The sequence below is a fragment of the Arachis hypogaea genome, chromosome 13 (assembly GCF_003086295.3).
Source record: "Arachis hypogaea cultivar Tifrunner chromosome 13, arahy.Tifrunner.gnm2.J5K5, whole genome shotgun sequence".
Classification (NCBI taxonomy): Eukaryota; Viridiplantae; Streptophyta; class Magnoliopsida; order Fabales; family Fabaceae; genus Arachis; species Arachis hypogaea.
This window is the reverse complement of record NC_092048.1, coordinates 68,287,811-68,300,873: the sequence shown is the minus strand read 5'-3', so window position 1 is coordinate 68,300,873 and position 13,063 is coordinate 68,287,811. Positions and strand designations below refer to the sequence as shown.

General features: G+C 38.8%; 1 non-coding gene across 1 annotated transcript; it reads right to left on the bottom strand.

The window, feature by feature from the left end:
- Positions 1-10,938: 10,938 nt before the first annotated feature.
- On the bottom strand, positions 10,939-11,046 carry LOC112738518 (small nucleolar RNA R71). Its single transcript, XR_003169475.1, has one exon. It is a non-coding gene; the product is annotated as a small nucleolar RNA R71 (small nucleolar RNA).
- Between the last annotated feature and the right edge of the window lie 2,017 nt (positions 11,047-13,063).

Below are 13,063 nucleotides of genomic sequence, written 5' to 3'. Positions count from 1 at the left end.
GAGTAATCCTCCTAGGTGCTACCATGTTACCTGCGCGTGAATCAACTGAATCAGTAGTAAAGGAGCTTGGTTCGCTCTCAGATGGCGGTTCAGTTTTGCCTTCAGATGAGACTGGTGAATTGATAACAATATCTTCACCACCCTCAGAGGCTATCCTGTGCCGAGCTCGCCTAATACGTGAAAGAGTTCTTTCAATTTCAGGATCAAATGCAACTAAGCTCGGATCAGGCAATGAACACGTCATTCAATGAGAAAAATATATAGCTCATGGTAAAAAAAATAAAAATAAAATATGCAAATAAAATAAATCATGTATACTTATTAATAATTTAGCACACTATTGCAACTCCCCGGCAACGGCGCCAAAAATTGACGTGAGGGCAGAAGTTGGCAAATTAAGAAATCCATATAGAGAATGCGTTGAGAGTATAGTTCTTAACCAGCTAGGATCCGCCTTGTCAATTTAGAAAAGTTGTCACGAAATTTTAGAAATAAAAATACTGGGAGTATGAGTCCCAGGTCGTCTCCCAACGAGTTGCGAAAAATGATGCTAATTTATTAATTAGGAATTTTCCGAGAGAGTTTGAGTTTGGATAATGAGCAATTAAATAATTATAAATTAAAGCAATAAAACTAAGAATGATTATTAATATTTTAATAAAAAGCCTTGACTGGGGGAATGATTAATTGGAAGTTCTATCCTTGTTGGGATCTCTTAAGTGTGGTATCAAAAAGGTTATTGTTTTCACTTAGTTAACCCTTACTAAATAAAGGAAAGTCAAGTGATTGAGCTAATCCTTATTCGCAAATCCTAGTCCTCTCCCTTGGGAAGGTTCAGCGTTAGTAAATACAGAACTAGACAACAACTTCCAATTTAACCAACACTTAAGCCTTCCAACTCAAGTGTCTCCTCTTAATCAACCCCCATGTCTAGTTTGGGAAATCTACTCCATTGACCTGAATATAACGCTGATAAAAATATAAGAAGAAGACATGATAAATTAAATAAAATTAATTAAAAGTAAAAGTATTCCTTTGCATTAACAATCCATGAAAATAATCCAATTACTACTTTAAGTAAGAATTAAGAATATGTTATAAATAAATAAAAGAGTAAGTAAAGAAACAAACTAGAATAATGTCTTCAACGGAAGTAATGGCTCTTCAATAACCAAAAGCGAAAGCAATGAATGTAAAGTGAACCTAGAGGGAAAGTAATCCTCTCTAAATTCAGATCTAAAAACCTAAAAACTATCCTAATGTATCTAAAACTGTATGTCTATTATGTCTAGGATGTGTGTTGAGTTTTTGCATGTTCCCTGGCTTTATTCTGTGTTTTCGGGCCGAAAACTGGGTCAAAACATGGCCCGAAATCGCCCCCAGTGTTTTCTGTTAATTTTGCAGATCGCACAGGTCACGCGTACGCATCAGTCACACGTTCGCGTCATTCAGAGATTTTCCTTGTCACGCGCACGCGTCGTCCACGCATTCGCGTTATACTTGCAGACCCCAATCCGCGCGTACGCGTAGGGCACGCGCACGCGTCGCTGCGATTTTCTCTATTCCGTGCGCTCGCGTGAGCTATGCGCGCGCGTCAGTGTTCGCTGGTCATCTCCTTAATTTCTTGTGTTCCTTCCATTTTTGCAAGCTTTCTCTCCATTCTCTAAGCCATTCCTGCCCTATGAAACCTAAAACACTTAACACACGGATCACGGAATCGAATGGTATAAAGGAGAATTAAAATATACAATTTAAAGATCTCTAGGAAGCAAGTTTTCATCCATAAAACAATATTAGGAAGGAATTATAAAATCATGCAATTGGTATGAATAAGTGGGTGAAGACTTGATGAAACCACTCAATTAAATACAATGTAAACCATAAAATAGTGGTTTATCATTTCCACACTCCTAACATTTCATATCAGGGGAGTAAGCTCTTAACTGCTTCCGCTCACCATTTCTCTTGAAGTGTTGTCTCCTTGGTCCAAGGTAATCATCACGTTCCCTACTAGTGTTTCCTCCACGAGTGTCCCTTGACGAAGCTACCGTCTTTGCATATTCCTCAACAACTCTCACCATGTTCACTAGATCAGAGAAAATCCGAATCTCTAAAAGAGCCACAACAGTCATGATGTTATCCTTCAAGCACCTTTGATACTTGATTTATTTCCAACTTTCATAGGTCTCTGGGGCACCCTGACACGCCCTAGAGAACCTACAGAGCTCCTCAAATTGGCTAGTATACTCCGCCACAGACAAGGAACCTTGCTTTAGTTGCATAAGTTCCATTTTCTTTGCTTTCCTTGCAGATTTAGGAAAGTACTTCTTATAGAACGCCGTTTGAAATGCATCCCAAGGGATTTCTGCATTCGGAAGTTGCATCAACTGGCGCTCTCTTTGCCACCAATGTTGTGCCTCTCCTAACAGTTGATAAGCCGCAAACTCCACGTATTAGTTAGTCAGGACATGCTGAGCTTGCAACGCACGCTCCATACCTTGAAACCAATTATCCGCCTCAGTAGGGTTATTTGAACCTCTGAAAGTCGATGGGTGAAATTTCAGAAATATAGCCAAGTTCATTAGAGCATCTCCCAAGTCATTACTATTTCCTTCCGCATGTTCGCTCCCATTTTCGTTACCGTTCCCGTTTTCCTCCAGTTGACCCAGCCTCTGCACAACTTGCAGAGTCGCAGCAGCATTTGCCTCTATGGTGTTTGCAAGATTCGCCATTGCCTCCATGAACTTGGCATGGTTATCGGCCGGTTGCTCATTTCTACTCTCTCTTCGTGAACGTGTACGACCTCGTCCGCGAGTAGCTACTAGGGTTCCTGTCTACACCAACCATTCGATATCAAGGTGATCAGCCTCAATATCAAAAGCCTAGTGCTTCAATTATCCCAAAAAGGCACTCACAAACAAGCATGCTATGAAATATCAAGTAGATAACCTAAATAGCATGAAAGAAAAATGACACAGAGTATGCAATGAAGCACAATCGGTCTATCCCTCAGGCTCACAGGACGAACCGCTCTGATACCACTAAATGTAACACCCTATTACCCTAAGCTTGACCTCATGCCGTAAAACAAAGGTTAATCAAGAGTTACGACAATTCTAAGGCTCATACATAATTATATATATAGAAGGAATAATCATTCTAGAAGCTCGATGAATAAAATAAGCTCAAATATAGCATTACAAAGCACGAACGTTCACACGAGCTACAAGCGTAAAAGATAAGATCCACTACTTAAGGTACAAGATATATGTAGTTATACAAGAGTATGATAATCATAAGATACTAGTCTAAGCCTGCGGAGTTTAGGCCGACTAATTAAATACAGACATACAGAGTTTTGAAAGTAAAACAGCTTATACAAAATATCACTCTCAAAGTAAGCCTCTAAGGAAAAAGTAAATACAAAAGTGAGAGTACTAATCAAAATAACCAAAATGACAACAAAAAGAGATTAAGATCCTCCACGCTGCTACCATCAAGCAACTCACTGAGGTGGGTTGCAACCTGCATCTGAAAAATAACAACAACATATGGAATGAGAACCAGAGGTTCTCAATATGGTAACAGTACCCAGTAATGTAAGATGTAAGACCCTGGGATGCCAGAGGCAATCCTAGAGCTTCATACCAAACAGATATCCAAACTTAACGAAATAAATAACTTAAACCATGAATAATAAACAAGGTATCTAATCTTAGGGAATTTCTAACTAAAACTAGTCACCGCTGTCCTACAGCCTTCACCAACCTACCCTCTGTGCAATCTCATCGCCGCCGCCTACCTAACCTCTTCAGCACCAAACAAACACAGATAATGCAAGCAAGGAAAACACAGGTAGTATTCATATATATAACAAGTAATTCAAGAAGCAAGTAGGCATATTATAAAATTAGACAAACTCAAGTAATTAAAGCAAGCAAACATATAGAAGATGCACATGATGAATGTCTGTCCTATTGGTTGTGATATCATATGTCGGTTTTAGTGCCAAACCCGACTCATAATCCGATCAGTAACTCCCGGATTAGTCTCTTTGTTGCACATACTCAGGAGGAATAATTACGAGGGATAGTGCCCTACCACCTCCTTTCAGAGGGAAATATTCCGAGGGAGAGTGCCCTACCACCTTCCTCTGGATGCCGCATAATTCTGAGGGATAGTGCCCTACCACCTTGCAACAAGAGAGAAAACACACGCTCAGGAGGTTTAATTCCGAGGGATGAGTGCCCTACCACTTTCTCCTTTCAGAGGAAAACCATTCTGAGGGAGAGTTAGTTCCCTACCACCTTCCTCTTGAGCGATAAACATGAGTGAGAAACCCAGCTTCAAGCCTCACATCCGAATGTAGGCGGGAAAATGTCATAGCCCCCTACAACGGATAACAATGCATATCATAATCACGTATTCAATCTCAGAGGCCCCTCCTCATAGTACACTTCCACTCATACTCATTCCATCAACCATAATCATTCATTACCAAGTTTTCAACTCATCACATCCATCATCAATTCATAACTTTCCGTTCCGAACTCACTAGTTCGTCAATTTCTCAATTCATATACCATTCTCCCTTCGCAATCCACGAAACCCATTATCAGTACACTAGAAACCTATGCCTCCGTTCTTTAACTTTTCAAAATAACACCAAATCAAAACTCCTAGGACATTTCCCATGTTTCAATACCCGAAGATAAGCCCAAGAGTATTAAAATGGTGTCACAGAAGCTTACAAGCTTGTTGAGAAGGTGAAATAGTTGAAAACAAAGTTTAAGTTTGAGAAACAGGGCGTGTGCATACATAAAGGGGTGTGCGCGCGCATGCCCAGGAAGTTTTCAAATGTGTGCATAAGCATAGAGGTGTTCGTACGCACAGGAAGTAAAAAATTTAACTCTATCATCCGCACAAGGTGTGCGAACGCTCTCAACAGAGTGCACCTTCCAACGTGTGCGTGCGTACAGGATTGTGCGTGCACACAAGTTGTAAAACTTCATTGGTTATGCGCGCGCACTGGTTGTGCTAGTGATCTAAATACTTAGCCTTCCCCTGTGTGTGTGTACGCACAAGGCTGTCCATGTGCACAGGTTTAAAAGTTCACAGGAGTGTGTGTGCACACAAGGCTGTGCGTGCGCACATACTAGAAATCACAAATATCTGCAACTTCGCATAATTTCCGATTTTGACACCCAACTTTGAATGATCATAACTTCCTCTACAAAATTCCAATTGTTACAAACTTTATATCAATTTAAAGAGTTTTCAATGAACTTTAATTTAAAGTAAATTTCAACAAAATTTGAAAAATGAGGCTCGAGTTATGATCCGTCAAAATTCACCAAAAATCTGTTTTTACCAAAAACTCTAGAAACTCAAATTTAACCAACTCTCAATCCAAAAACCAACTCAAATACTTTTCAACCATACCAAAGCAACCCAAAATTCATACCAAGCATTGCTCTAACTATTTTCTCAATCACACAACCTCCTAAACCATTCAACAAGGCTAAATCCAACCTAGATCATATAACATTTCACCATAAATCAACACAAAACCATAATCCTCAATCATCAACAATTCACACTATTCCTACATCAATAATCCAACATAATCAACTTTAACATAATTCCACTACTCATAGGCATCATCTACCCTATCTCATCATAATTTCACATGATCACAATAATCCAATTGCAACATCAACAAATCATAGTTGTTATTCTTCCACACAATCATCACTATTCAACATCATAATTCAACAATATCATCATAATCTCCATTATCACCAACCGCCTATTCATCAATTAATAGGTCACATATTCATAATTGTAATCCATTATAAACATTGTACATTTACATATTACCATGAGTTTTCACAATCCTCATGAGTCATCAATATAATCAATCACCATCAATACTCATCCACACCAATAATTTCCAACCATTATCATCAACCACCACAATCAATAACAACCAACAATAAAAAATCATCATCAATACCCATCTTCCAATCTCAACACCCACCAAAACAACTCATCAATAATCATCATCAAACATACATTTATATACAATTAACCATACAATCACACCTTTTAACCTATCTTAAGATCAACTAGCCTAAATGTCCATGAATATTACATATTACACAGAGGAGACCAAAACGATACCTTGTCGTTCCCCAAAATGCTCGCCATACCAAGATTGGAATCCAACAAGCTTTCAATCTTACCAACAAGCCACCAAAACTCAAACTAACATCATATATATACCAAGATCAAAACCTAAGTTACACAAAACAACTAAACACAAGGGTTTAGAAAAACCTTACCTTAACCAATGAGATTAGGGGTAAAATCCAATAATTACCCGCTACTAGAGATCACCTAAACAAGCAAAACCACAAAATCTACTCAAAATCATAACCCCAAAAATGCAGAACTCTAGGGCTTGAAACTAGAGAGTGAGACGCGATTTCTTACCAGGTTTGCTTAAATATAATCGAAGAGTTCGACAAGAGCTTCGCGTGGCTGCAAACGGCTCGTCAATCGAAGGTCCGTAGCTCAAGTTATGGCTCCCAGAAGGTGATGATGAATAGTACCACCACCTCCTCTCTCTCAATACACGCATCTCCCTCTCTTTGGGATAGAAAAATGAGCTCAAAGCTCATTTAATGAGCTTATATATTTTGGGCCTTGGGTCCGGTTTGGGTCTGGTCCAACTCGTTAGTATTTTTGGTCCGGTCGGCCCATTTTGGGCCAAAACCTTTAAGATTAGTGCCCGGTTTTCGATTCTAAATTATTTTTTTCCTTTCAAAACAATAAATCAACTTTCAAAATCTTATTTTCCAAAATATGCAATCTGGACAGACTAGAGCCGATACTGCCGCCTTAAACGCCAGTACGCATTTTTACAAAATCTTTTCGAAAAAGATACGTTTTCCAACTCAGAAAATTTTATTAAAATCAAATTTCACCTTTTTATTTGCAAATTAAAACTTCCAAATTTTGAATCTATTCTGAGCACTAAAATTATTTTATTAAAATGGTTTTACGTGAAAATTCCGGTTCTTACACCTCCACCCCTGATTGAATGTATTCGAATAGGGGTCATTATTGGGATTTCTGGAGGAATTCTCCATGTAGTTTACTTGCTCAGGAGTGGTTTGATCATAATTATGTTTCTCACCTTGGTTGATGCCTCCACTCATGTCATAAAATGCATCTTGAGTGCTGATAGGTGAGACTTGCATCCCACTCAAGTGCTGAGAAATCATACTGATCTGCTATGACATGATCTTGTTTTGAGCTAGAAAGGCATCCAAGGTGTCCACTTCCATAACTTCTTTCTTTACCGGATTACCAGAATTCACAGGATTCCTTTTAGAAGACTAAGGATATTATTTGTTAGCATATCTCAATGAGCTCATTAGCCTTTTTAGGCATTTTCTTCATATGCAAGGAACCTCCTGCAAGTTGTCTAGAGACATCTTAGCCATCTCAGAAAGGTCATCATAGAAGATCTTTAGCTTGGTCCAATCTGAAAACATGTCTGGGGGACACTTCCTGATCATCTGCTTGTATCTCTCCCAGACTTCATAAATGGACTCTCCATCTTTCTGCCTGAGAATTTGAACATCCACCCTTAGCTTAGTTAGCTTTTGAGGTGGAAAAAACTTGGTCAGAAATCCATTAACCACCTTGTCCCAAGAGTCCAAGCTCTCCTTTGGTTGCGTGTCCAACCACTGCTTTGCTCTGTCCCTCACAGCAAACAGGAGGAGCATGAGCTTGTAGATATAAGGATTCACTACATTAGTCTTCACAGTGTCACATATCTGCAGGAAATTATAGATAAATAAATTCGGGTCCTTCTGTAGGAGTCCATGAAACTCGAAATTTTGTTGCACCAGAGTGATCAACTGTGGCTTCAGCTCAAAATTATTAGCACCAATAGCAGGTACTAAAATACTGTGCCTATAAAAGTCAGGAGTGGTGGCAGTGTAGGAGCTCAGAGTCCTCCTAGCGTGCTCATTTGGATTCCTTCCATTATTGAGATTGTTAGGATCCATGTCCTCCTTCTCAAAAGCATCCCTGAGATTCTCACCGGCTTTATAAGCTTTAGCTTGTTGCAAATGGTGTCTCAAGGTCCTCTCAGGTTTAGGATCAAATTCAAGAAGGGGTTATTTATCCCTGTTCTTTATCCCAATGAGATATCTTATGTAAAACGAATTAAAATAAAATAAAGCAAGTAATTAAACTAAAATTTTCGAAAACTAATAAGAAAAGGTGAACTAAAATTTTCAAAAATTAAACAGAGAAAAAATACTAATAAATTCAAAAAACTTAGAAAAGAAAAATCACTAACGGGACAACAAACTTAAAATAAAAAATTAAAGAAAAATAAATAAATCTAAATTTGAAAATGTAAAGGAAAATAAAATAAAATAAAAAATAGACAAGAAAAACTAAGAAAAATACCTAATATAAGCAACCAAACAACTAGTAGTTGTCAATTACAGTCAATCTCCGGCAACGGCACCAAAAATAGGGTGCGGATTTAGAATATCCACAACTTAACTGGCAAGTGCACCAGGTCGTCCAAGTAATACCTCAGGTGAGTGAGGGTCGATCCTACGAGGACTGAGGAACTGAGTAACAATGGCTAACTGGTTGGCTTAGTCAGGCAAACAGAAAAGATTGTTGGTGGGTTTTGAAAGCATTAAATAGTGAATTTAGAGTGAAGAAAGCAAATATGCGTTTGGTGTAAAAAAAGTGAGAGGAAACAGTTAAGGTGTCGGAGATGTTTACTTTTCCGAATTAAAATTTCTTACCAACTATTTTAAACCTGTAAGATTCATTTTACGGAAAACTGTAATTGACTAACCCTATTTTCTTAGTTGATCAACCGCCAATCTCTTGGTCACCTAATTCCGATTAGAGGGTTAAGTTCAAATCTAGATTATGGCAACAAAAACCCTAATTACCCTAAGCTAACGGATTATGTGTCACATATCCAGATTAGTTCAAGTAATTAGCAATTTAGGAGGAATTTACTTTCAAGCTATTGTTCATGTGAGAGACCTCTCTCGAGGATCGCACAAACACATATAGAATAAGGGTCATACTCTCATTCCACCCAGATTCATAAAATTAAGAATTAAAGTAATCCTTGAAATTGAATCAATGCATTAATTAAAATAGAAGAGTAATAGTGTCAATCCATAGAAATAAACAGACCTCCTAACCTTAACCAAGAAGGTTTAGTGGCTCATAACTTACAGAGAAAAAACTAGGGTTCTAAAAAGTGCGGAAGGGAAAAGATTCTAAGATGCCCCCTAAAGGATGAATCTCTTCCCTTTTATATCATACCTAATTTGAATTGGAAATGAAATAAAATAATAAATCCTAAAACTAAAAGATATTGTTTGTAAATAAAAATCACAAGGATAAAAGCTAAGATAACTAATAACGGCAAAATTCAACTAGAGATGCTCCAAGAGTGGGCCTTGGATTTGGATTGCCTGGCGCTAAACGCCAGATGGACATTTAGCTCCCATAAGGGGGCAGAGTGTTGTTTATTTCGAAGCTTGATGGCGCTAAACGCCAGCTTGGCTTTTAGCGCCTAAGCGGGGGGTAGCTTCAGCTTTTTTTCTTTTTTCTCCAAACTCTGCCAAATTGCTCCGAATTTCACCTGAAATCATAAAAATACTAAAACAACTCAAAGTAGCATCCAAAGAGGATTTTTGCACTAAATTATAGTAAACCTTAATAAAACTTAACTGAAAATAACTAGAAAATAAATGAATAAAGTGTACAAGATGCTCACGCATCAAGCACACCACCCACTCTTGAGTTGAAGCCACTATCTCCAACAATCAAATATCCTTTCATAGGTCCTAATAACACTCTTCCGGTGATTATTAGCTCTTCTTTGAGTGAGCAAGAGGAAGAAGAATTGAACAAAAAGTGCTTTAGGCTCATAAGCTAGCCATTAGATCAACCAACCAATCCCTGTGAGATTCGACCTCATTCTACAGTGAGTTTTTACTTAACGACAATCCGGTGCACTTGCCAGTAGAAAATTGTTGAGGGACAGTTTTTAGGACATCAAGTTTATGGCACCGTTGCCGGGGATTGGTTTTGTATTGACAATTACTAAATTGGAGGATAACTAGATTGAGCATTTTTCTTTTCTTTTGTTAATTGAATTTCAATTTCTGCTGTTACATTTATTTTTCTGCAATTTTTGTTGTTTCTCTTTATTTTTCTTTATATCCTTACTATCTAGTAAAACTATTCCACTAACTCATTAACTGTTTGATTAATTGCCTCAATTACTCTAACCACACTTTTTCATTTACTGTGAAATCTTCACTTGCAGGTTGCTACCTCTTTTGACAGTGAATCAGAAAGAAAGCAAGAGGAAAGAAGGCTATTGGTACAGAAGAAGAGGAGGAAGACTTGGATATAAACATGGTGGATGATATGGAAAACCATCATGAAGGAGAGGTGAACAATCATGCCAGAGGAGGTGCAGCCAACCTTGCTGGATAAGAGATGAGAGTTCTAGGCTCCTACATCAATCCAAATCCAGGAAACTATGGTAGCAGCATTCAAAAGCCAACCATCTATGCTAATAACTTCGAATTGAAGCCTCAGCTCATCACTCTTGTCCAAAACAATTGTTCTTTCAGAGGAAGTGCCCAAGAAGACCCTGATCAGCATCTCACTACATTCCTAAGGATTTGTGATACAGTTAAATCTAATGGTGTTCATCCTGACACCTATAAGTTGCTATTGTTTCCATTCTCTTTGAGGGACAAAGCAACCAAATGGCTAGAATCATTTCCCAAAGAAAGCTTGACAACTTGGGAGGATATGGTGAATAGATTCTTAGCAAGGTTCTACCCTCCTCAGAGAGTGAATAGACTGAGAACTGAGGTGCAGACATTCGGACAGTAGGATGGTGAAACCTTGTATGAAGCCTGGGAGAGATTCAAAGATCTGACAAGGAAATCTCCACTTGAGATGTTTAATGAGTGGGTGCAATTGTATATCTTTTATGAAGGGCTTTCCTATGAATCAAAAAGGGTTGTAGACCACTCATCTGGAGGCTCCCTTAACAAGAAGAAGACCATTGAAGAAGCCATTGATGTCATAAAAATAGTGGCTGACAATGAGGATTTTTATGTCTCAGACAAAAGCAACAACAGGGGAGTCAAGGAATTAAACCATATGGATGCAATCCTGGCCTAAAATAAGATGATCACCAAGCAACTGGCTGATTTAACCAAGCAAATAGAGAAGAATTAGGCCACAGCCATTCATACTCAACCATCACCTTCAGGAGAGTTGGACACAGAGGAAGGAGTTAACTGGGAGGAAGCTAATTGCCTTGGAAATTCATATAGGCAAGCTCATTATCCATATTCTAAAACCTATAACCTCGGTTAGAGGAACCACCCAAACTTTGGGTGGGAAAACCAACAAAACCAAGGCCAAGATCAGAAACCTCGTAATCCTAACCAGTACACATACCAACAATCCAATCCAAGATCATATCAACACCCATACAACAATTCTTCTCATCCACCATATCAAGCCCAAGCCAATCAGCCTCAACATCCAATTCCAACTCCACCATCAGAGGACAAACTATCTAGGATTGAAGCTATGCTCACCAACCTATGCAAGGATTCTCAAGCCATGAAAAATTTCAAGGAGGAGGTGAGATCCAATCTGCAAAATTAAGATGCTGCCATTCAGAAACTTGAAGCACGAATTGGATACTTGTCTAAGCAAGCCCCTGGCCATAGTTCTTGTAATGCCACTAAGACAACTTCGAGAGTGGAATGCAAAGCTATCACTCTCAGAAGTAGAAAAGAACTTAAAGAAACCTCAAAGGAAACTCAAGATGAGGAAGCAGAGGGGAGTTCAAGTGACAAGGAAGAAGCACAAGCACAGGCTCCCAATCCACCTTAAGAGAAGGAAGTCCTAAGGCCATATGTCCCTAAAGCTCCTTACCCTCAGCGCCTAATGAAGAATGCAAAGGACGGCCAATTCTCCTAATTCTTGGAGATTTTTAAGAAACTTCAGATCAACATCCCTTTTGCTGAAGCATTAGAGCAAATGCCGCTCTATGCTAAATTTTTTAAGGAATTAATGACCAAGAAGAGAAGCTGGAGGAATGATGAAACTGTGGTGCTGACTAAAGAATGTAGTGCTATCATCCAACACAAACTGCTTCAAAAATTGAAGGACCCAGGGAGCTTCCAAATTCCTTGCATCATAGGAGAAATCATTATGGAGAAAGCCTTATATGATTTGGGAGCCAACATAAATTCGATGTCTGTAGCAATGATGAAACGAATAAAGATTGTGGAAGCCAAACCAACAAGAATGGCCCTCCAATTGGCAGACAGATCATTCAAATTCCCTCATGGAGTTGTAGAGGATTTGTTGGTAAAGGTGGGAGACTTCATCTTCCTGGCTGACTTTGTGGTGTTAGATATGGAGGAAGAAGCTAAGACTTCAATAATTTTGGGAAGGCCATTTTTAGCTACTGCTGGAGCCATCATTGATGTCCAAAAGGGTGAACTTATCCTTAGGCTACATGATGAGAAAATGGTATTTAATGTGTTCAAGGCCATGAGCTACCCACAGGAGTCACTAGGAGAATGTATGAGGTTGGATGCAGTGGAAATTGTGGTGCAAGAAACCTTTGAAGAAGCACTTGAAGAAGTGACAGAAGATGATTCCACGTTAATTGTTGATGCTGTTGATGTCAAATCAGCTGAAGTGCCCATTCCAAGCACATCAGAGGAGAAGAAAAAAGAGAAAGAAGCACCCAAACTTGAACTGAAAGCATTGCCTCCTACCCTCAAGTATGCATACTTGGGAAGTGATGGAAGTTACCCAGTGATCATCAATTCTGCTCTTAGCCAAGAACAGGAAGAGGAGTTAATCAAGGTGTTACAAAAGCATCAAGATGCCATTGGATGGACCCTTGCTGATTTGAAAGGAATAAGCTCATCCATATGCATGCATAAAA